The sequence below is a fragment of the Scomber japonicus genome, chromosome 20 (assembly GCF_027409825.1).
Source record: "Scomber japonicus isolate fScoJap1 chromosome 20, fScoJap1.pri, whole genome shotgun sequence".
Taxonomy (NCBI): domain Eukaryota; kingdom Metazoa; phylum Chordata; class Actinopteri; order Scombriformes; family Scombridae; genus Scomber; species Scomber japonicus.
In genome coordinates this window covers 18,702,229-18,716,696 of record NC_070597.1, presented here as the reverse complement: position 1 = coordinate 18,716,696, position 14,468 = coordinate 18,702,229, and positions in this window count along the sequence as shown.

Below are 14,468 nucleotides of genomic sequence, written 5' to 3'. Positions count from 1 at the left end.
CTGCACTGCCAGTGGTTTTGGTGTCCTTGAACAGCTTATGTGTGTGTGTGTGTGTGTGTGTGTGTGCATGTGCATGTGCATGCGTATGTGTGTCAGGTCTTGCCAGGTTTCCTTTCCTCCTCAGGTACACTGTATCTAATCAACCAAACCTCGCTGATGCTGGCTCTGTGGAAACATTATCTATTACTTTTAGTTTGTTCAGTTTCTGCCTCCATTGGCCCTAAGGCTTACACTGTTTATTTAGCCACAGCCACTGATAAATTCAGAGCTGAATACACTTCAGTAATGAGGCAAGCAAACAGGGCCTCCACAAGCATGCTCTGTTTGAGCAAAACAAACTGTATAAACAACATATACTCTTTGTATCTTGACACCATGATGAACCTGGAATACATAGCTTTAAAGATAAAATGATTCCTGAAAAGGATTTCAGACACAGAGAATTTATTATACTGATGTAAATGTGTGTCATTTCACAGCTTCAGTCCAAGGACACAACCTTGCACTAATCTAATGACAGCTTCCAAAACGGTTTGCAGCTGGAAAGGTACCAGTGCTCTTATGCAACTGACTGTTTAATCACATCACAGTCAGTGATCATGTCATTCCAACAACTGTGAATACTGAACGCACTGCCGCACAGCCCTGCGAGGCTGTGATGTCATGAACGGCAGGTGCTTTGAATCCATTTGGAGCAGAGAGGAAAACAAGCCATTAAAATCATCCCTGACTCATCATAAAAGAGGAGGGAGGTGGGGAGATGAGTTAGAGGTGAAGAGGATGAGATCGGGACGATTAGTCAGTTTTTCCATTAGGCCAAGGCTGGCTGTCTGAAAGGAAAACACGTGTGGATGTCACACTAGGCCATGGTCACATCGAGATGGCCTTTGGCTGAAGGCAGACGGTGTGATAGAAGGGCTCCATTTGACCACCACTGTGTCAGAAAAAGAAGCAACTATAGCTCAATATGTGTGTATTTGTGTGCTACTAACCCTTTATCTCACAGCTCAAGGTCAGACTCAGTGACATGGGTGAGGAACAGGCAGGTTTGAGACAGAAAGAAAGGCTCTGGCTTAGAGAAGGATGTCCAGCTCTGTGTTGGCAGGGAAAGGCTGTAGCGCTGAGATACTGAGCGTCTGACACACTGAAATTGGCAGTTCTTCTCCAAAGCAGAGAAGTCATCTTCCCACTCCAAACCTGCAGGCAAAACCAACCGGGGACACAGTTAGTGACAACGAACTGCCAATAGCCTGCAGCGTCTGGGTTTAGCTAGATTTGCAAACATTAAACGTTGCTAACCCTTGCAGTGTCCCACCCAGGTTTTGTTACATTTTCAGTGGCCTTAGTTTGAAGTAGTTAATGTCAACAGTGAGATAACTTTTACACATTGATAGCTAAGTTTCAGTTTCAAAATATTGTCAATTGTCATTGTAATGGAAATATGAATTAAAAAATTAACTAGTCAAACTGAACCAGTAGGCAAAACATTTCCCATCAATAAAACCATCACAGACTTCAAAACTGGTTTCCTTTTTAAATAATAACTCTTGATGTTTTGAATAATCCCTGCTGAAATGTTCATCCAACATCTTGGTTCACCTAGGAATATATCAAATTCTCAAGGAAAGATGTTCATTTTAGTACAATATATTGACATAAACTGATACCTGTGACCTCCTGGAGGGAAAAAAAATAAAGTTGTGTGTGCTGATGCTTCACTTAAGTAAAAATGCAATGTAGAATACTCATATTAAAATACAAAAAAATAATTGAGTATTATATCATTAGATTAATATAAGTGGCCTATTAACATTTAAGCAGTATTTTACTGTTGTAGCTGGGCAGCTGAAGATGAAAAAATACCAATGTGAAAGGCCCTCTCTAGATCCAGCGTTTGGTTGTCTGTTGAGCTACTGTGGGAACATGGTGGTGCAACATGGTGCCTCTATAGAAGGGGAACCACTCCCTATGTAGATGTGAAGGGCTCATTCTAAGTTAACAAAAACACAACAATTCTTATTTTCATGGGATTACACACAACTTAAAAAATACTTATGAATATCATCTTCCACTTCTGCCAAATCAGTTCTGCTAGATGCCACTAAATCTTACATACATTATTTGAATAAATGTATTTAGTATACAGGTTTTTGTAGCTAAGGATGTAAAACATGCAAAACCAGTGTACTTCAACATATTACCACTGTCATCTAATGTGACATCCGGCAGGTTGCCTGGCAGAGGTGTGCAGGGCCCAGGGTGAAGGTCCAGGGTGGGACTGTCCTGAGAAGAATAACAGTTAGAGTTAGTGGATTATAGCTGAAGATAAAGGAGGTTCTTGGCCTTAGTCTGGATTAAAATGACTGATATTACATCTCCGTGGGACAATAAAATCTAGAATCTACAGTATACAGGTTCAACAGGAGAACAGTACCTGATCAAAAAGGTAGACCAAGACATCTTCTATGAAGGACACAGTCTTCCTCTTTTTTATATTCCTCTTCTTTCCTGATGGATGGTTGTAGTTTTGACAGGATTTCAAAAGACTTTTAAGGTTGCATGTGTTTAAATTGTCTCTGACAACCATTTCACTCTGACGTTCCTTTGAGCTGTCTGTGTTGGGACTGTCTGGCCAGTTGGAAGTAAAGTTTTGTAAATCATTTGACATGATGCAGTTATCACTATTGGAAAAAGTGTTCCCCATGGATTTCAAACAACTCTGGGTGTAGCAAAAGTCACTAAAAAATTGTGGTGGTATGTCCTCATTACAGAAGATGATGAATTTATGCTGATTCATAGTGATAGTATCCTGCTGGGTTGCCACTTTTAAATCCTTTGTGATCACACTGAAAATATCCCGCATATTTAACATAATTCTTGTCCAAGGGGCCTCCTTTGGGCTTTTTGAGGCAAAAGAAGAAGTAAATATTAAAGGACTGATAGGCACCCTTGGAGGACAACAGTGTCGAGGAGAGAAGAGAGACAGAAAGAAGGGTGAAGACTGTAATACCAAAGTTGATCTGGTGTCTTTGTTCCTCCATAACTGGGGGGCTGCACATCCTCTTTGAGCAAGGATACAGAGGCAGGTAATAGTCTGCAGCTCTTCATCCACTTGGATCATCTGACCTGAGGATATCCACAACTGGAGGTCATCGTCCCTATAAGAATGATTTACAATGATTCACTGAGACACCATAGCATTTATTTGGTTCTGTTGATCAATCTGTAACAAACTTCTAGTTCTAATTCTAGGTGCAGTTTTCCTGCTAAATGAACAACCATTAGTTTGGTCGTGATAACTTGAAGCTTTACCCCCAAAAAGTGGTCTATATAATCTAAATAAATTGTATATTTACAACCTGTCCGATTGTCTGACCACTTTTGTTTCTTGCAACACAAGGAGTCTAAGAATGTAGATACACCCAATAGAAATGAGGGTCAAAACTACAAAAATAACACATAGTTGTATTAAACCATAATTGTCCTTTAAAGGGGTGAGCTGTAGTTACTACTTGCGTTATCTGTTGTGTTGGCCATTCAGGAGCAACAGAAACCAATTGTGAACACTTCATTTGATATTTTAGACACGTTTAGACACAAACATTTATTACTTATTTACACAACCATCTGTAGCTCCAGAGCAACATTATCATTTATTTGGAGTGGTGTGTCTGTCCACCTGATGAAGTCAGGTCCAATATTCACACTCCCTCAGCTCTTAAAACAGCTGCCGGCTGTGGCCGAGAATGCGAAAAGCAACTTTAGTCGCTTTGGGACCAAACAGTTTTGGGGAATTCCTGAGAGGACCTACCCACTGGGGATTTCCCCCAAGAAATTGGGGGAACATTTTAGGCTTTTTTTCTGTTTGCTTTCACACTGCCATTAGGAACACTGAAGTGACATTAACTGGCCAGTGGTTGGTAAAGCAATGTCACTTCTGTGTGAGATACAACAACACCAAGATGGAGGACGCAGTGATCGATGCTGTTTGTGAGTGTCATGGGTGCATGATAATTATTGAGTTGAAAAGGAGATGTGTGAATTTAGATTATTATGCATTTATAAATGCATTTAAAAACGGCAATTGCTGGTGCTGCAATGGCTCATGTGTTAGACCAATCGACGTACACTCATGTCTAAATCAATGAGTTTCTGCTGTGCTAACAGAATACCTATACGAGCTTTAAAAAGTCAGCATTGTAAAAGCCACAGTAATTCCCAATTCCTGCAGTGCAGACACAACAAAAAGGGTATAGTTCCTGCAACAGCTCTTGGAACTATGGAAAAGTTCCTTAAGTCTGAAAGCACTTTTTAAGTATGGTATGAGTGAAACAGTAAACTTTGATGAGCTTAAACTCATGAAACGAGGGCAGCTCGTCGGGTGATAATTCTCTGTAGGTTCATCATTATAAGCGACACCTCTGACATTATACATTTTCATTTGATATATTATTATGAGAAGTATTCAGTATGAGAAAACTTACAGCACACAAAGTATAATTTTACTGTTTGGTCAGTCAAACTGTCTGTGTCCGAGAGCCTGCACTGACTACGTTAGCTGTAGTGGGCTAATGTTTAGCTCAGCTAGCCCAAATAGCTTTAATGGTAGGAAATATATTAGTGACATAAGGAATGTGTATCTGCCAATATAACAGTGGTATGAGCTATTATAAATGAGACTTTCTCACAGAAGTTGTAAGTCATACATCTTAAACCACATCCTGTTTGTGTTGTGGCCTATCAAATTATCCACACCAATAATCAGCACTGTCAGTAACATACTACTCCGAATATTATGTCCAACAGTGACTGCAGCTCACCTTCACAGTGACTGTCAAATGTACCAAACAGCACTTTGTTGAGGATTGTGTAAACTGGCTGATGCAGGGATTGAGTCTGAAATCATCTATGTGACACTGAGTGACCCTTTCAATACACTTAGATAAGCATAAATGTAGGGCATTGTAAACTCAGATGATAGTGTGTATAGGCTTTGGTGAAAGACTGTCTTGCTACCCACAAATGTTCTCATGAGTCTAAATCCATTTCAAAGTCATTTTTATCCTGCTGGTTGTTTAAGAGGTCAGCTGCAGTGCCCAGACAACCCCTCGCTGTCTGTTAACAACAGGATGTCCTAAAACTGATTTGTCAGCCTTTGTCCATTGGATGAAAGAGTGCGCACACACAAACACATGCATTATTTGGCCACTCACTCCTGAGCCTGAATAAATATCGGGGCCCATCCATCCACGGAGACAAAGACGCAATAGGAAACTTTCACCGCTCTTCAGTAGCCAAGCAACTGCAGGATGAGTGACTCAGGAAAGGAAGAGAGGAGCTGACTCACAGCAGCTGTGACGTAAAGGATGTAAAAGAACACACACACACACACCTACTGTATGGTCTCACACACACAAAATCACACACGTATGCAGCAGGCCGTGAAGCCTATAATCTACCCTGTTTCGGGTAAATTAACACCTCATTGTGTAACAGGTGGAGGACAGATAATAAAGACTTTTTCAAGCAGCCAACACATAAACAGGCACCCTTTACACCCCCACAGAGAGCGAGAAACATCTGCACTTTCAGTACACACAGAGCATCAGTTACAGTAATAGAAATCAAAATGATACCGTTTCTTGCATCTCCTTTTAGAAAGCCAATTCAAACCATCTAATGAAATCACCATTGTGGCTCCACCTCTGAAGTATTTTAACTCTGCAAAAACACAGAGAGGAACATGGTTATCAACTGATATGTGTTACTTTGAAAATCTTGCTGCACCATGACTCTGCAAAATGTGTTGCAACATACTTAATCTCTCTGCATCCAACATGCATGACATGCACATTTGTTTTCCTACCTTGCATTCTGCGAGCCCCGCTCATTCCTCTGGCTTTTACTGCAGGACAGAGAGCTCATCGAGGGCACCGAAACAGACAAGCTGAACGTATGGATAGAGAGAAGAGACAGAGAGATGCATAGAAAGAAAAAGGGGGGGTGGGGGTATGGGGGAGGTTGTCAGGTGGGATAGCGACTGTGTGAATGATGGGTGAAATCAAATAAGGTGGATCGGAGAAGATAAAGAAGAGTGATGGAGAGGAAGAGATGAGAGGACAGAAAGAGGACGAAGAGCTCACATGTCCAGGATACTTCCTGGAGGCTGCTGGCCTCTGCAGCAGCAGCAGCATAGCACAAGATGGGGATCAATAACTTATCTGCTATAATGTAACACAGCTGCCTGGCTGGTAGATGTAACAGCAGTCTGCATGTCACTCTGGCATTAGTAACAGTTACTGTGGATTCAGCTTGATAATTTTAATATAGTATTCTTTATGCTAACATCAGTGTGGTTATTGCTGTAAAATTTGCATCTGTTACATTGATGATGATTTTGGTGCATATACTTTATGTCTGCATTTGATTCATCATTTGATTTGGACATATTTGATGAAACATTTGTTTCAAAAATGGATCTTCACCTTTTGAAAAGTCAGCAGGTGGCCTAGCATTCCATAATTAAGCAAATTATAACATACCCAGAGACTGGATTCACAGGATATTAAATATACTATGTAATGCTTAAGATAAGACTATAATATTGAACTCAAATGTAATAATAATAATAATAATAATAAAGGGGTTATGAGTTGTTACTGATGACTGTTAATGAAGAATAATCATTTGAAAGAATGCATTATAAGCTGTTTTTATGAAAACATTTTGTTGCTAAGTTGTTAATTCTAGAAAATAAAATAGTTGTTGATCCTTGTACTAATATTAATCATTTATAAAGTCATTACTGATTGTTTATAACCTATGCATGTGTTCGTATACTGAATTGTGGAATACAATTGAAGCCTCTTTCACACTCCTTCACATACTGCACAACAGTGCAAACTGTAAACTCCAGTAGTGTAAACTATCACAAAAAGTCTAATTAGAACCAGCACTCTGCCTGGTGTACAAACTAGATCTAGGTGTAGTAGCCCAATCATTGCATTTCATCGTATTTGTATAATTGAATATTATGCAGTTTGAGTTTGATACTAGAGTTAAGTGCAAAACCATAATAATTTATGATTTAACAATTGACCTGATCTTTTTGAATTTTGGGATGTAATACTTTTTTGTAGTTAAATGTTGGTTTACTAAATAGAACATGTGCATTGTTTGGCATAAAAAATAAAATCTCATCTCAAATAAAGCAGAAGCCTGTGTTCCATGGGTCGTAAGGGGATTCATTGTAGTTGGAAGCCACATACATGTTTTTGGTGCATGGTTGTGAACAGTAGCTCCATGTAGTGGTTATGTTCAGTGTAGCAGGCAGCCTCAGAATCTGGAGAGAACTGCAGCAAAGCTCCTCTTATAAATGTGTTCATATAAATTGGGTACAAAATAATAATGATAAAACAGTTGTACATACACACACACGTTACGTTTTCTGCAACTGTTGCCACTATTACAACTTACCCAAATAGTAATATAAATATTGCTGTCACTGGTGCACCACAACTATACATGTTAGGCCTACCACTACTGTTCCCACTGTTGGTATTGCATTTGCTTTGTTGTACTTTTGTGTACTGTTATATTATTCATCATCATATAACTTTGAGGCAAACACCTACATTTGTTAGGAAGTTCTCCGCTGATATAGTCCTTCCCCTGGCAACAAAATCACTGATGCTGGAGTTCTGTTTTACACACTCAGACAGCATCAGGATATTGTTCCCAGGAGACAACGATATCACCATTCAGTCCATCTCTGGTTCCCAAGAGAGGAGAAATGAAAGAGAAGAGAAAGGCACTGTAGCAAAAGAGGAGGGAAAAGAGAAATAGAGATGGACAGATGGTGTTTCCAGAGTTTCTTCTACAGTCGTCCTCCTGGGCATGCTTTCACCCATCGACCTGCACTGCACCCATGGACCCTTATCAGGTCAACCAGGGCATCCTGGCTGCTACAGTGTCTCAATAGTGGGCTCTTTTTTCACTGGACGTAGCAGTACATATGAGGATGTGATACAATTGCTGAGCTGAAAGCTTCCACACTGGCACAAAATGCAAGCTCGTTCCATCCAATTTCACATTCTATTTTCACTTGTGATTGATGTGTCCTGTCTGAGTTGCTCATAATCTGATATCTCAACAATTTTTTTACCCAAATGACAGATCAATGACTGATACATCTTCAGTTTCAGTCTTAACTGACTGGGTAGAGGCTTAGGAGGCCTGACGGATGCATTTTATTATTTGCTGTAGTTTATTTAAGGAGGATAAAGCACTGAGCCTATCATTTCTCCACTGATCCACTCTGCTATGATAACAAGAGGTGTGCTGAAAGGCCTTAAGACGGTAGATTTGGTTTCCAAGCAGCCAGTGATTCACCTAGCCAACTCTCTGGTCATGTCTTCTGATGTCTCATCTTCACTGAGAAATATCTCAGTCCCCACAATTCACTGCAGCCTACAGGGAAACCTGACCTCACGTGCACCAACAGTTTTTAAACTAGAATAAAGAATGTACATGTTGTGGTGAAGAGGGTGAGGACAAGTACAAGGTGGTGACACTTCAGCTTGAACCTTTTAATTAATTGGTCAGGGCCAGGTATAGCTTACTGCTCTGACTGAGTTGTAACGTGCACAGTGGATGCCAGAAGATCTGTGGAACTATCCTTTTACACTGCAGGCGCCGAATCATCACATCCAGCCGGCAGTGACACCAAACAATCCGTGAGAGGAGGGTAATTGGATATCATTGGGCTTATTCCGAGCATGCAAAATAGACCATGCTCCATGCACCGCGGGTAATATGGGAAAATGAAACATGCAGTCAGGACAGCGGTGGTGCTGTCTGCAGCCTTTATTTGGACACAGCAGGGTCTCAGAGCTGCAGAGGAGAGGGGCAGGGTAGGAGTGAAATGTGACACTAAAATAACAAAATACAGAGTGGTAAATGTGTCGCCGTTGTGTACATATTTGTTCAAGGTGTGTGGTTTAAAAACATTAGCATGTAAAAGAAGATGAGTGACTTTTTTGCAGGCTTTAAATTTATAATGATATAAGGAAGGATGTAGTTCTACATCTGGTTGTGAATGCCATAAACTTCCCTCTTTGTCAGGAGAAAATACTTTTCTCTTAGGCGTAGATTATGGGGTCTTAAAAGTGTTTGCTTGAGAGTTGAGCTAGAGTGTCTTTAATATGATGACATAAATCTATAATCCATCTCAGAGTATTTATGAGCCTCTGTTGACAGCAGTACACCTGCTCTTCCCCAGTCCAGACATGGGAACACTGCCCATCTGAACTAGCACCACTACTGCCAAGGGCACTTCCATATTGGGGGAGGTGTGAGTGTAAAAGAGGGGGACCATGTGTTTGTATAAAAAGGTGTAGAGAGAAAGAGATAGGAGGACGGAGACAAGCGGAAGTCTGTATAAGGAGGGTGGGTCTTTGTTGGTGGGAGGATTTGGTTGGGCGGGGGTAAATCTATCTTTATTCATTTCCTGGTGCTAAGAACATGGATTACTGCGGGTCATTTATTACTCCACCATACACCATATAGAATCCATTTTAATGACAGAGGAAGAAATAAATATATGAAAACAAATATGATCCTGCTGACAGAATCCAAAGAAAATATTAATACATGTGTGAAACAAAGCACTCAAAAGTTTCATAGTATATGGGTGAGCTTTATGATCAAATTAGATATATAATATGTTCAGTCACAGTTAAGATAAAGCTCTTGGCTTGTTGATCACCTGTGACATATTGATACTTACAGTGTATTATTTCAAGAAAAAGGATGAACCATTTTGCTGAAGAGAAACATCCTAAGATCTGAGGTTCAGGCACTTGAAAAAAATATGAATTAAAGGATAAGTTCACTTTTTTTAGTGCATTGACTTTTTTGGTTTCCCTATTGAGTGGCAGTGGAAGGATAGTAATTTAAAGAAAGCATGTTTTTAATTGTACTTTTTTAATTGTACTGTAGTCTGTATTCATGTAAATTGAGTTTTCAGCTATGTTTAATAAAACATGACCACTGCATACATAAATGGGGAACAGTCTAAATATAGGTTGATTTGTAGGACAGATGTATTATTCTGTATAGCCTGCACATACAGATAATCACAGAGCTACAAAAAGGGTAGAAAAATCTGCCCACACAAGAGCAAAAAGCAGTGTTACCAGTCATTTGCTTGGTTCAAACCTTTTATTGTAACATGTCATTGCAGCATCCAACCATTAGGAGGCAGTAGAGTGCAGCAGTTTGCCTGAGTGCTGGTAATATGATTTAAGGATTAAACACACAAGCACACACACACACAAACTTGTGTGATGATGTTTGTCAGGAAAATTAATGAATAACATTTTTAATGACAAAGTCTTTCTATTCCTGTTCCTTTTCCCTTTTTTTTTTCCTTGGTGTCTTTGATTACGCTTGTACAACTTGCGTGTTACTGGACATACTAAAGCAACAGGCAACAGCATTTAACACTACACCATTATATCAGCCTGGTGCTAAAACCAGTGATGAAAGACCTGTGCCTGTCTGTCATTTCATGCAGGTCCATTTCTGTTTTTTCACTTGTGCCATTTCAAACATTGAGCAACGAATGCAACTGTGTATGTAAGCGCTTACCTCATCCCGTCCTGAAATCAAACCACAGCTTAGAGAGCAGCTTAGCAGGGCAAAATGATATATCAGCAATAACATAAAGTTAACACACAGTTGCTGTATGTCAGGACTGCCAGGGACAGTGGGGAAAGTGTGTTAAAGCTTGACCATGACCTCTGACCTGTACAAACACACACACACATATACTCGGACATGTAAAGGCTGAGACAGCTGTGGGATTCCCCGACTGGTTGAAAGTGTTTATGGAGGTGAGTTTGAGCGCTTGTTGACAGAGCTCTTTCTTACACACAACCCTGATCAGATAAAAGCAGATCTGTTTCAGCGGCTAATCTTAAATGTGATGAGGTTTACAGGGGCCTGTGGCATTGGAAATATACATAAATATCTTTATTTGGGACCCAGGCCCTGCCCAGGGGTATATCACACTACCTCACACTATAGGAACAGGAAACAGGACACTATGCTTTCATGTCAAGGCCTTACTTTTATATAAAGAGTAGACCTGTCTGTTTTAAAAGAGAGATTGTGGAAAATATATTAGCTTCTTAATATATCAGCATATATTATTTAAACTTGTATATCCTGTACAACCATCTTTGTACACCGTACGTTGCAGCCCCCACCTTCCTCCCCTCAAAGACGCTCAGGGTATTCCCTGACCCCACCTCACGCCACCCACTAACCCAGCGCAGATCCTATCACTTGCATCCTAAGCTGGCTGGTATTCATCAGGCCCTGATCCAGTTGCACAGCAGCAACCACATTTAAATCAAAAATGTAATGAGTCAGAATTGCTCCTTAGTTACGGCTCAAACAGATACGAAACAGAGACGGATTATACCAAGGCTGGAACACTCTAATGATGAGACTTGTCCACTTTAGAGGAAAACTTTGGGGAAATTATTGTCTTTCTTGGTAGGAGTTAGATGAGAAGATTAATTTAATAGCATAAAGTCTAGAAACTGGGTTAAACAGCTAGCCTGGCTCTTACCAGGAGTAAAAAAATCTGCCTACCATCTGCTCCAAAGCTCACTTATTTAGACATTGGATCTCGTTTGTTTAATCCGTCCAGGGAAAAACAGTAAACACTACATTTTTACCATTCTACAGGTGGTCAAGTCAAGCATGAAGACTGGAAACAGAGGGAAACAGTTAGTTTGACTCTGTCTAAAGGTACATTACCTTCCATCGGATTCTCACTAATTTACACATTGTATCTGGTTTGTTGAATGTGTACAAAATAAGTGTAAAAACAATTTTTTTCACCGTACAGGGGATTATGTTGTGAACCTTTTCTTGACCAGGAGCAGTAATTCCCTTGATTCCCCGATTGTTGCCCGACAACAGGTCTTAGCCAAGAAATAGTTGCCACATAACCCTCCTGTAAAACACTTTTTATATTGATTAAACAATACAGCGACCATGTGGATAAGGGCCAAAACAGAAGAGTGAGATACAACTGTGAGGGAGGCCATAGACTGGAGGGGGATTGATGGACGGAGCTTAAAGTCTGTGTCAATGGCGGGTATCTTGGCTGAATTTGAGAGCGTCACTTGCCCTCACTACAGCTGGTTAGATAGAAATAGACAAGGCAGTAACTGAACCCAGGAAAAAGGAGGAGTGATCATTTCTTTAGGGATGCATGCATGGATGAACAGGGTGCCTCTCTTCTCTGTCTGACTGAGAAGCCTATCATGTCAGACATTACAGTGGTACTTCAAGATTTACTTTAGCGTGCTGGAGTACATTGAGTCCCGATGACGCTATCATTCATTTGAATTCAAATGGCTTCCAGCACAACTTCTACTGATGGCATGGCAGCTGCTGCACAGGCAATCTTTCAGTCACAATCTGTAATCCGACACATGCTGTTCTTAACATCTTTTGTAGTTATTCTGTCCTCACAGTGAAAGTTAAAGGATATGGCTGGTGATTTTCCTTTTTTTAAATTGTCAATAAATCTCTTGTGCTGTGTCAAACCAACAATAAATCGATCTTACTTACTTTAGTGTGTATCCAAAGTCTGATATGTCTTATTCCTCTGTGCCATAGACCTCCATTGTTGTCCAAAAACTATTAAAAACATGTTAATGATCCACACTGCTGCACCATTCCCTCACCATGAAGATTGTCAAAGCAGTTTGTTTCACTCCAATCGCTAATAAAAGCCATCATATTTTCACTCTCTGGAGAGTAGTTACTTGTAAGACAAGGTTTGTTAGAATGTTGTGCTACATATCACAACCTCTTGACTTTATAATGAAGTTCTATGAGAAAATAATAATGTACAACAAGCTAGCAATGCTTTGTGAACAGAACCGTGTGCCCTGACATGCCCAGTGGCTTTGGCCTTTTATGGAACTACTCTCCTGAGACTGAAAATGTGATAACTGTTATTAGTCTTAAGAGCTGTTTCTAAACAAACTACAGTAGCCATTAAGGAACATGTCACCCAGAGCAATGGTGTGGCTCAGTGGCGTGATTTTGGACAATAACGGAGGTCAATGACACAGAGGAATATCACATATCAGGCTTTAGATACATGCAATATTTGTAAGTAGGGTGAGTGTATTGTTGGTTTGGCTCTGCACATGAGATTTGTTGACAATTGCCAGCCATATCCTTGAAAGGCCATAATGAATATCAGGACAGGATAAGGAGTTTTCCCATCCATTACCCATAAAAAAACAATCTGGGCAACATTTCCCATCCTGTGTTTATGTTTACATTCATGTTTCTCCTGTTCCTCTTCTAAGCTAAGTATTCGCAACAGCAAACATTATATTTACAGAGCTCGACTGCGGAGAAGTTGCTCAAGGACATGTCGACATACGAACAGAAGGAGCCAGTGATCAAACCCACACCACCACTTGAAACTACCCTCTTTAAATCTATTATCAAGATGTTTTATTCCATGCAAAAGTCACTGAAATGATTAAAGAGAGCAACAATAACTCACTTGAAGAAAAGGTCAGAAAGCAAGTTTATATCATGTGCTCATTACAAGCTACAGCCATGGACCAATTATCACCATCTTTCAGATAACTAAGTTGTTTTTCTGTAAGAAGAGTTGAACTTCATTTGCAGAACACAAACTGACTACAGAAAGTGAACCCGTCATGCTGCTATAGCCTTTGATCTGTTTACATGATGAAGCTCAGCAACTTGTGATGGATGTTCATGACTACTATTAAATTATTTTAAATGAGAGATACTACTCTGCAAGCCTTACACAGTTAATCTACATTAAAGCAAATATGTGTGAATGCATCTATAGTATGGCATATCAAAGTTTCCTTGAACAGCACACTGTACCTCTATTACCTCACGCCATCTAAGTAAACTGCACATCTTTATATCATGGAGACACAGACTATTCATGAAGTACTTACCTCCATGTCCTGTGCTGATTGTCCTATTGCTCAGTATTCCCCAAAACAAGAAGAAAAACAAGAACTAAATAGGAAAGATTGTATATCAGCCACATGAAAGTATAAAACTCTGGGTTCAAGTCTCAATATGACTTCGATATGCACACAAAATGTGTTTATTTGTCTCAACCTTAACCAACAGGCGGGTTAGGCCACTCCCTGTAACCTTGTGGACAAGACTTTTCTAAGAAAAAGATCATCAAAGATTTTTCTACTCACCAAAAATATTTGTACGCTTCTTTGTTTACTCTGTTTACGCTGCTCAGACGTCCTTACAGCTGCTTGCACTTGAACCTGTAACTAAAGAATATAACAATCTGCCGAAACAAATTTTCCCCAAATCACTACGTGCACAAGAGCGTCACCCCATCACCATCCATCTCTTTCTGT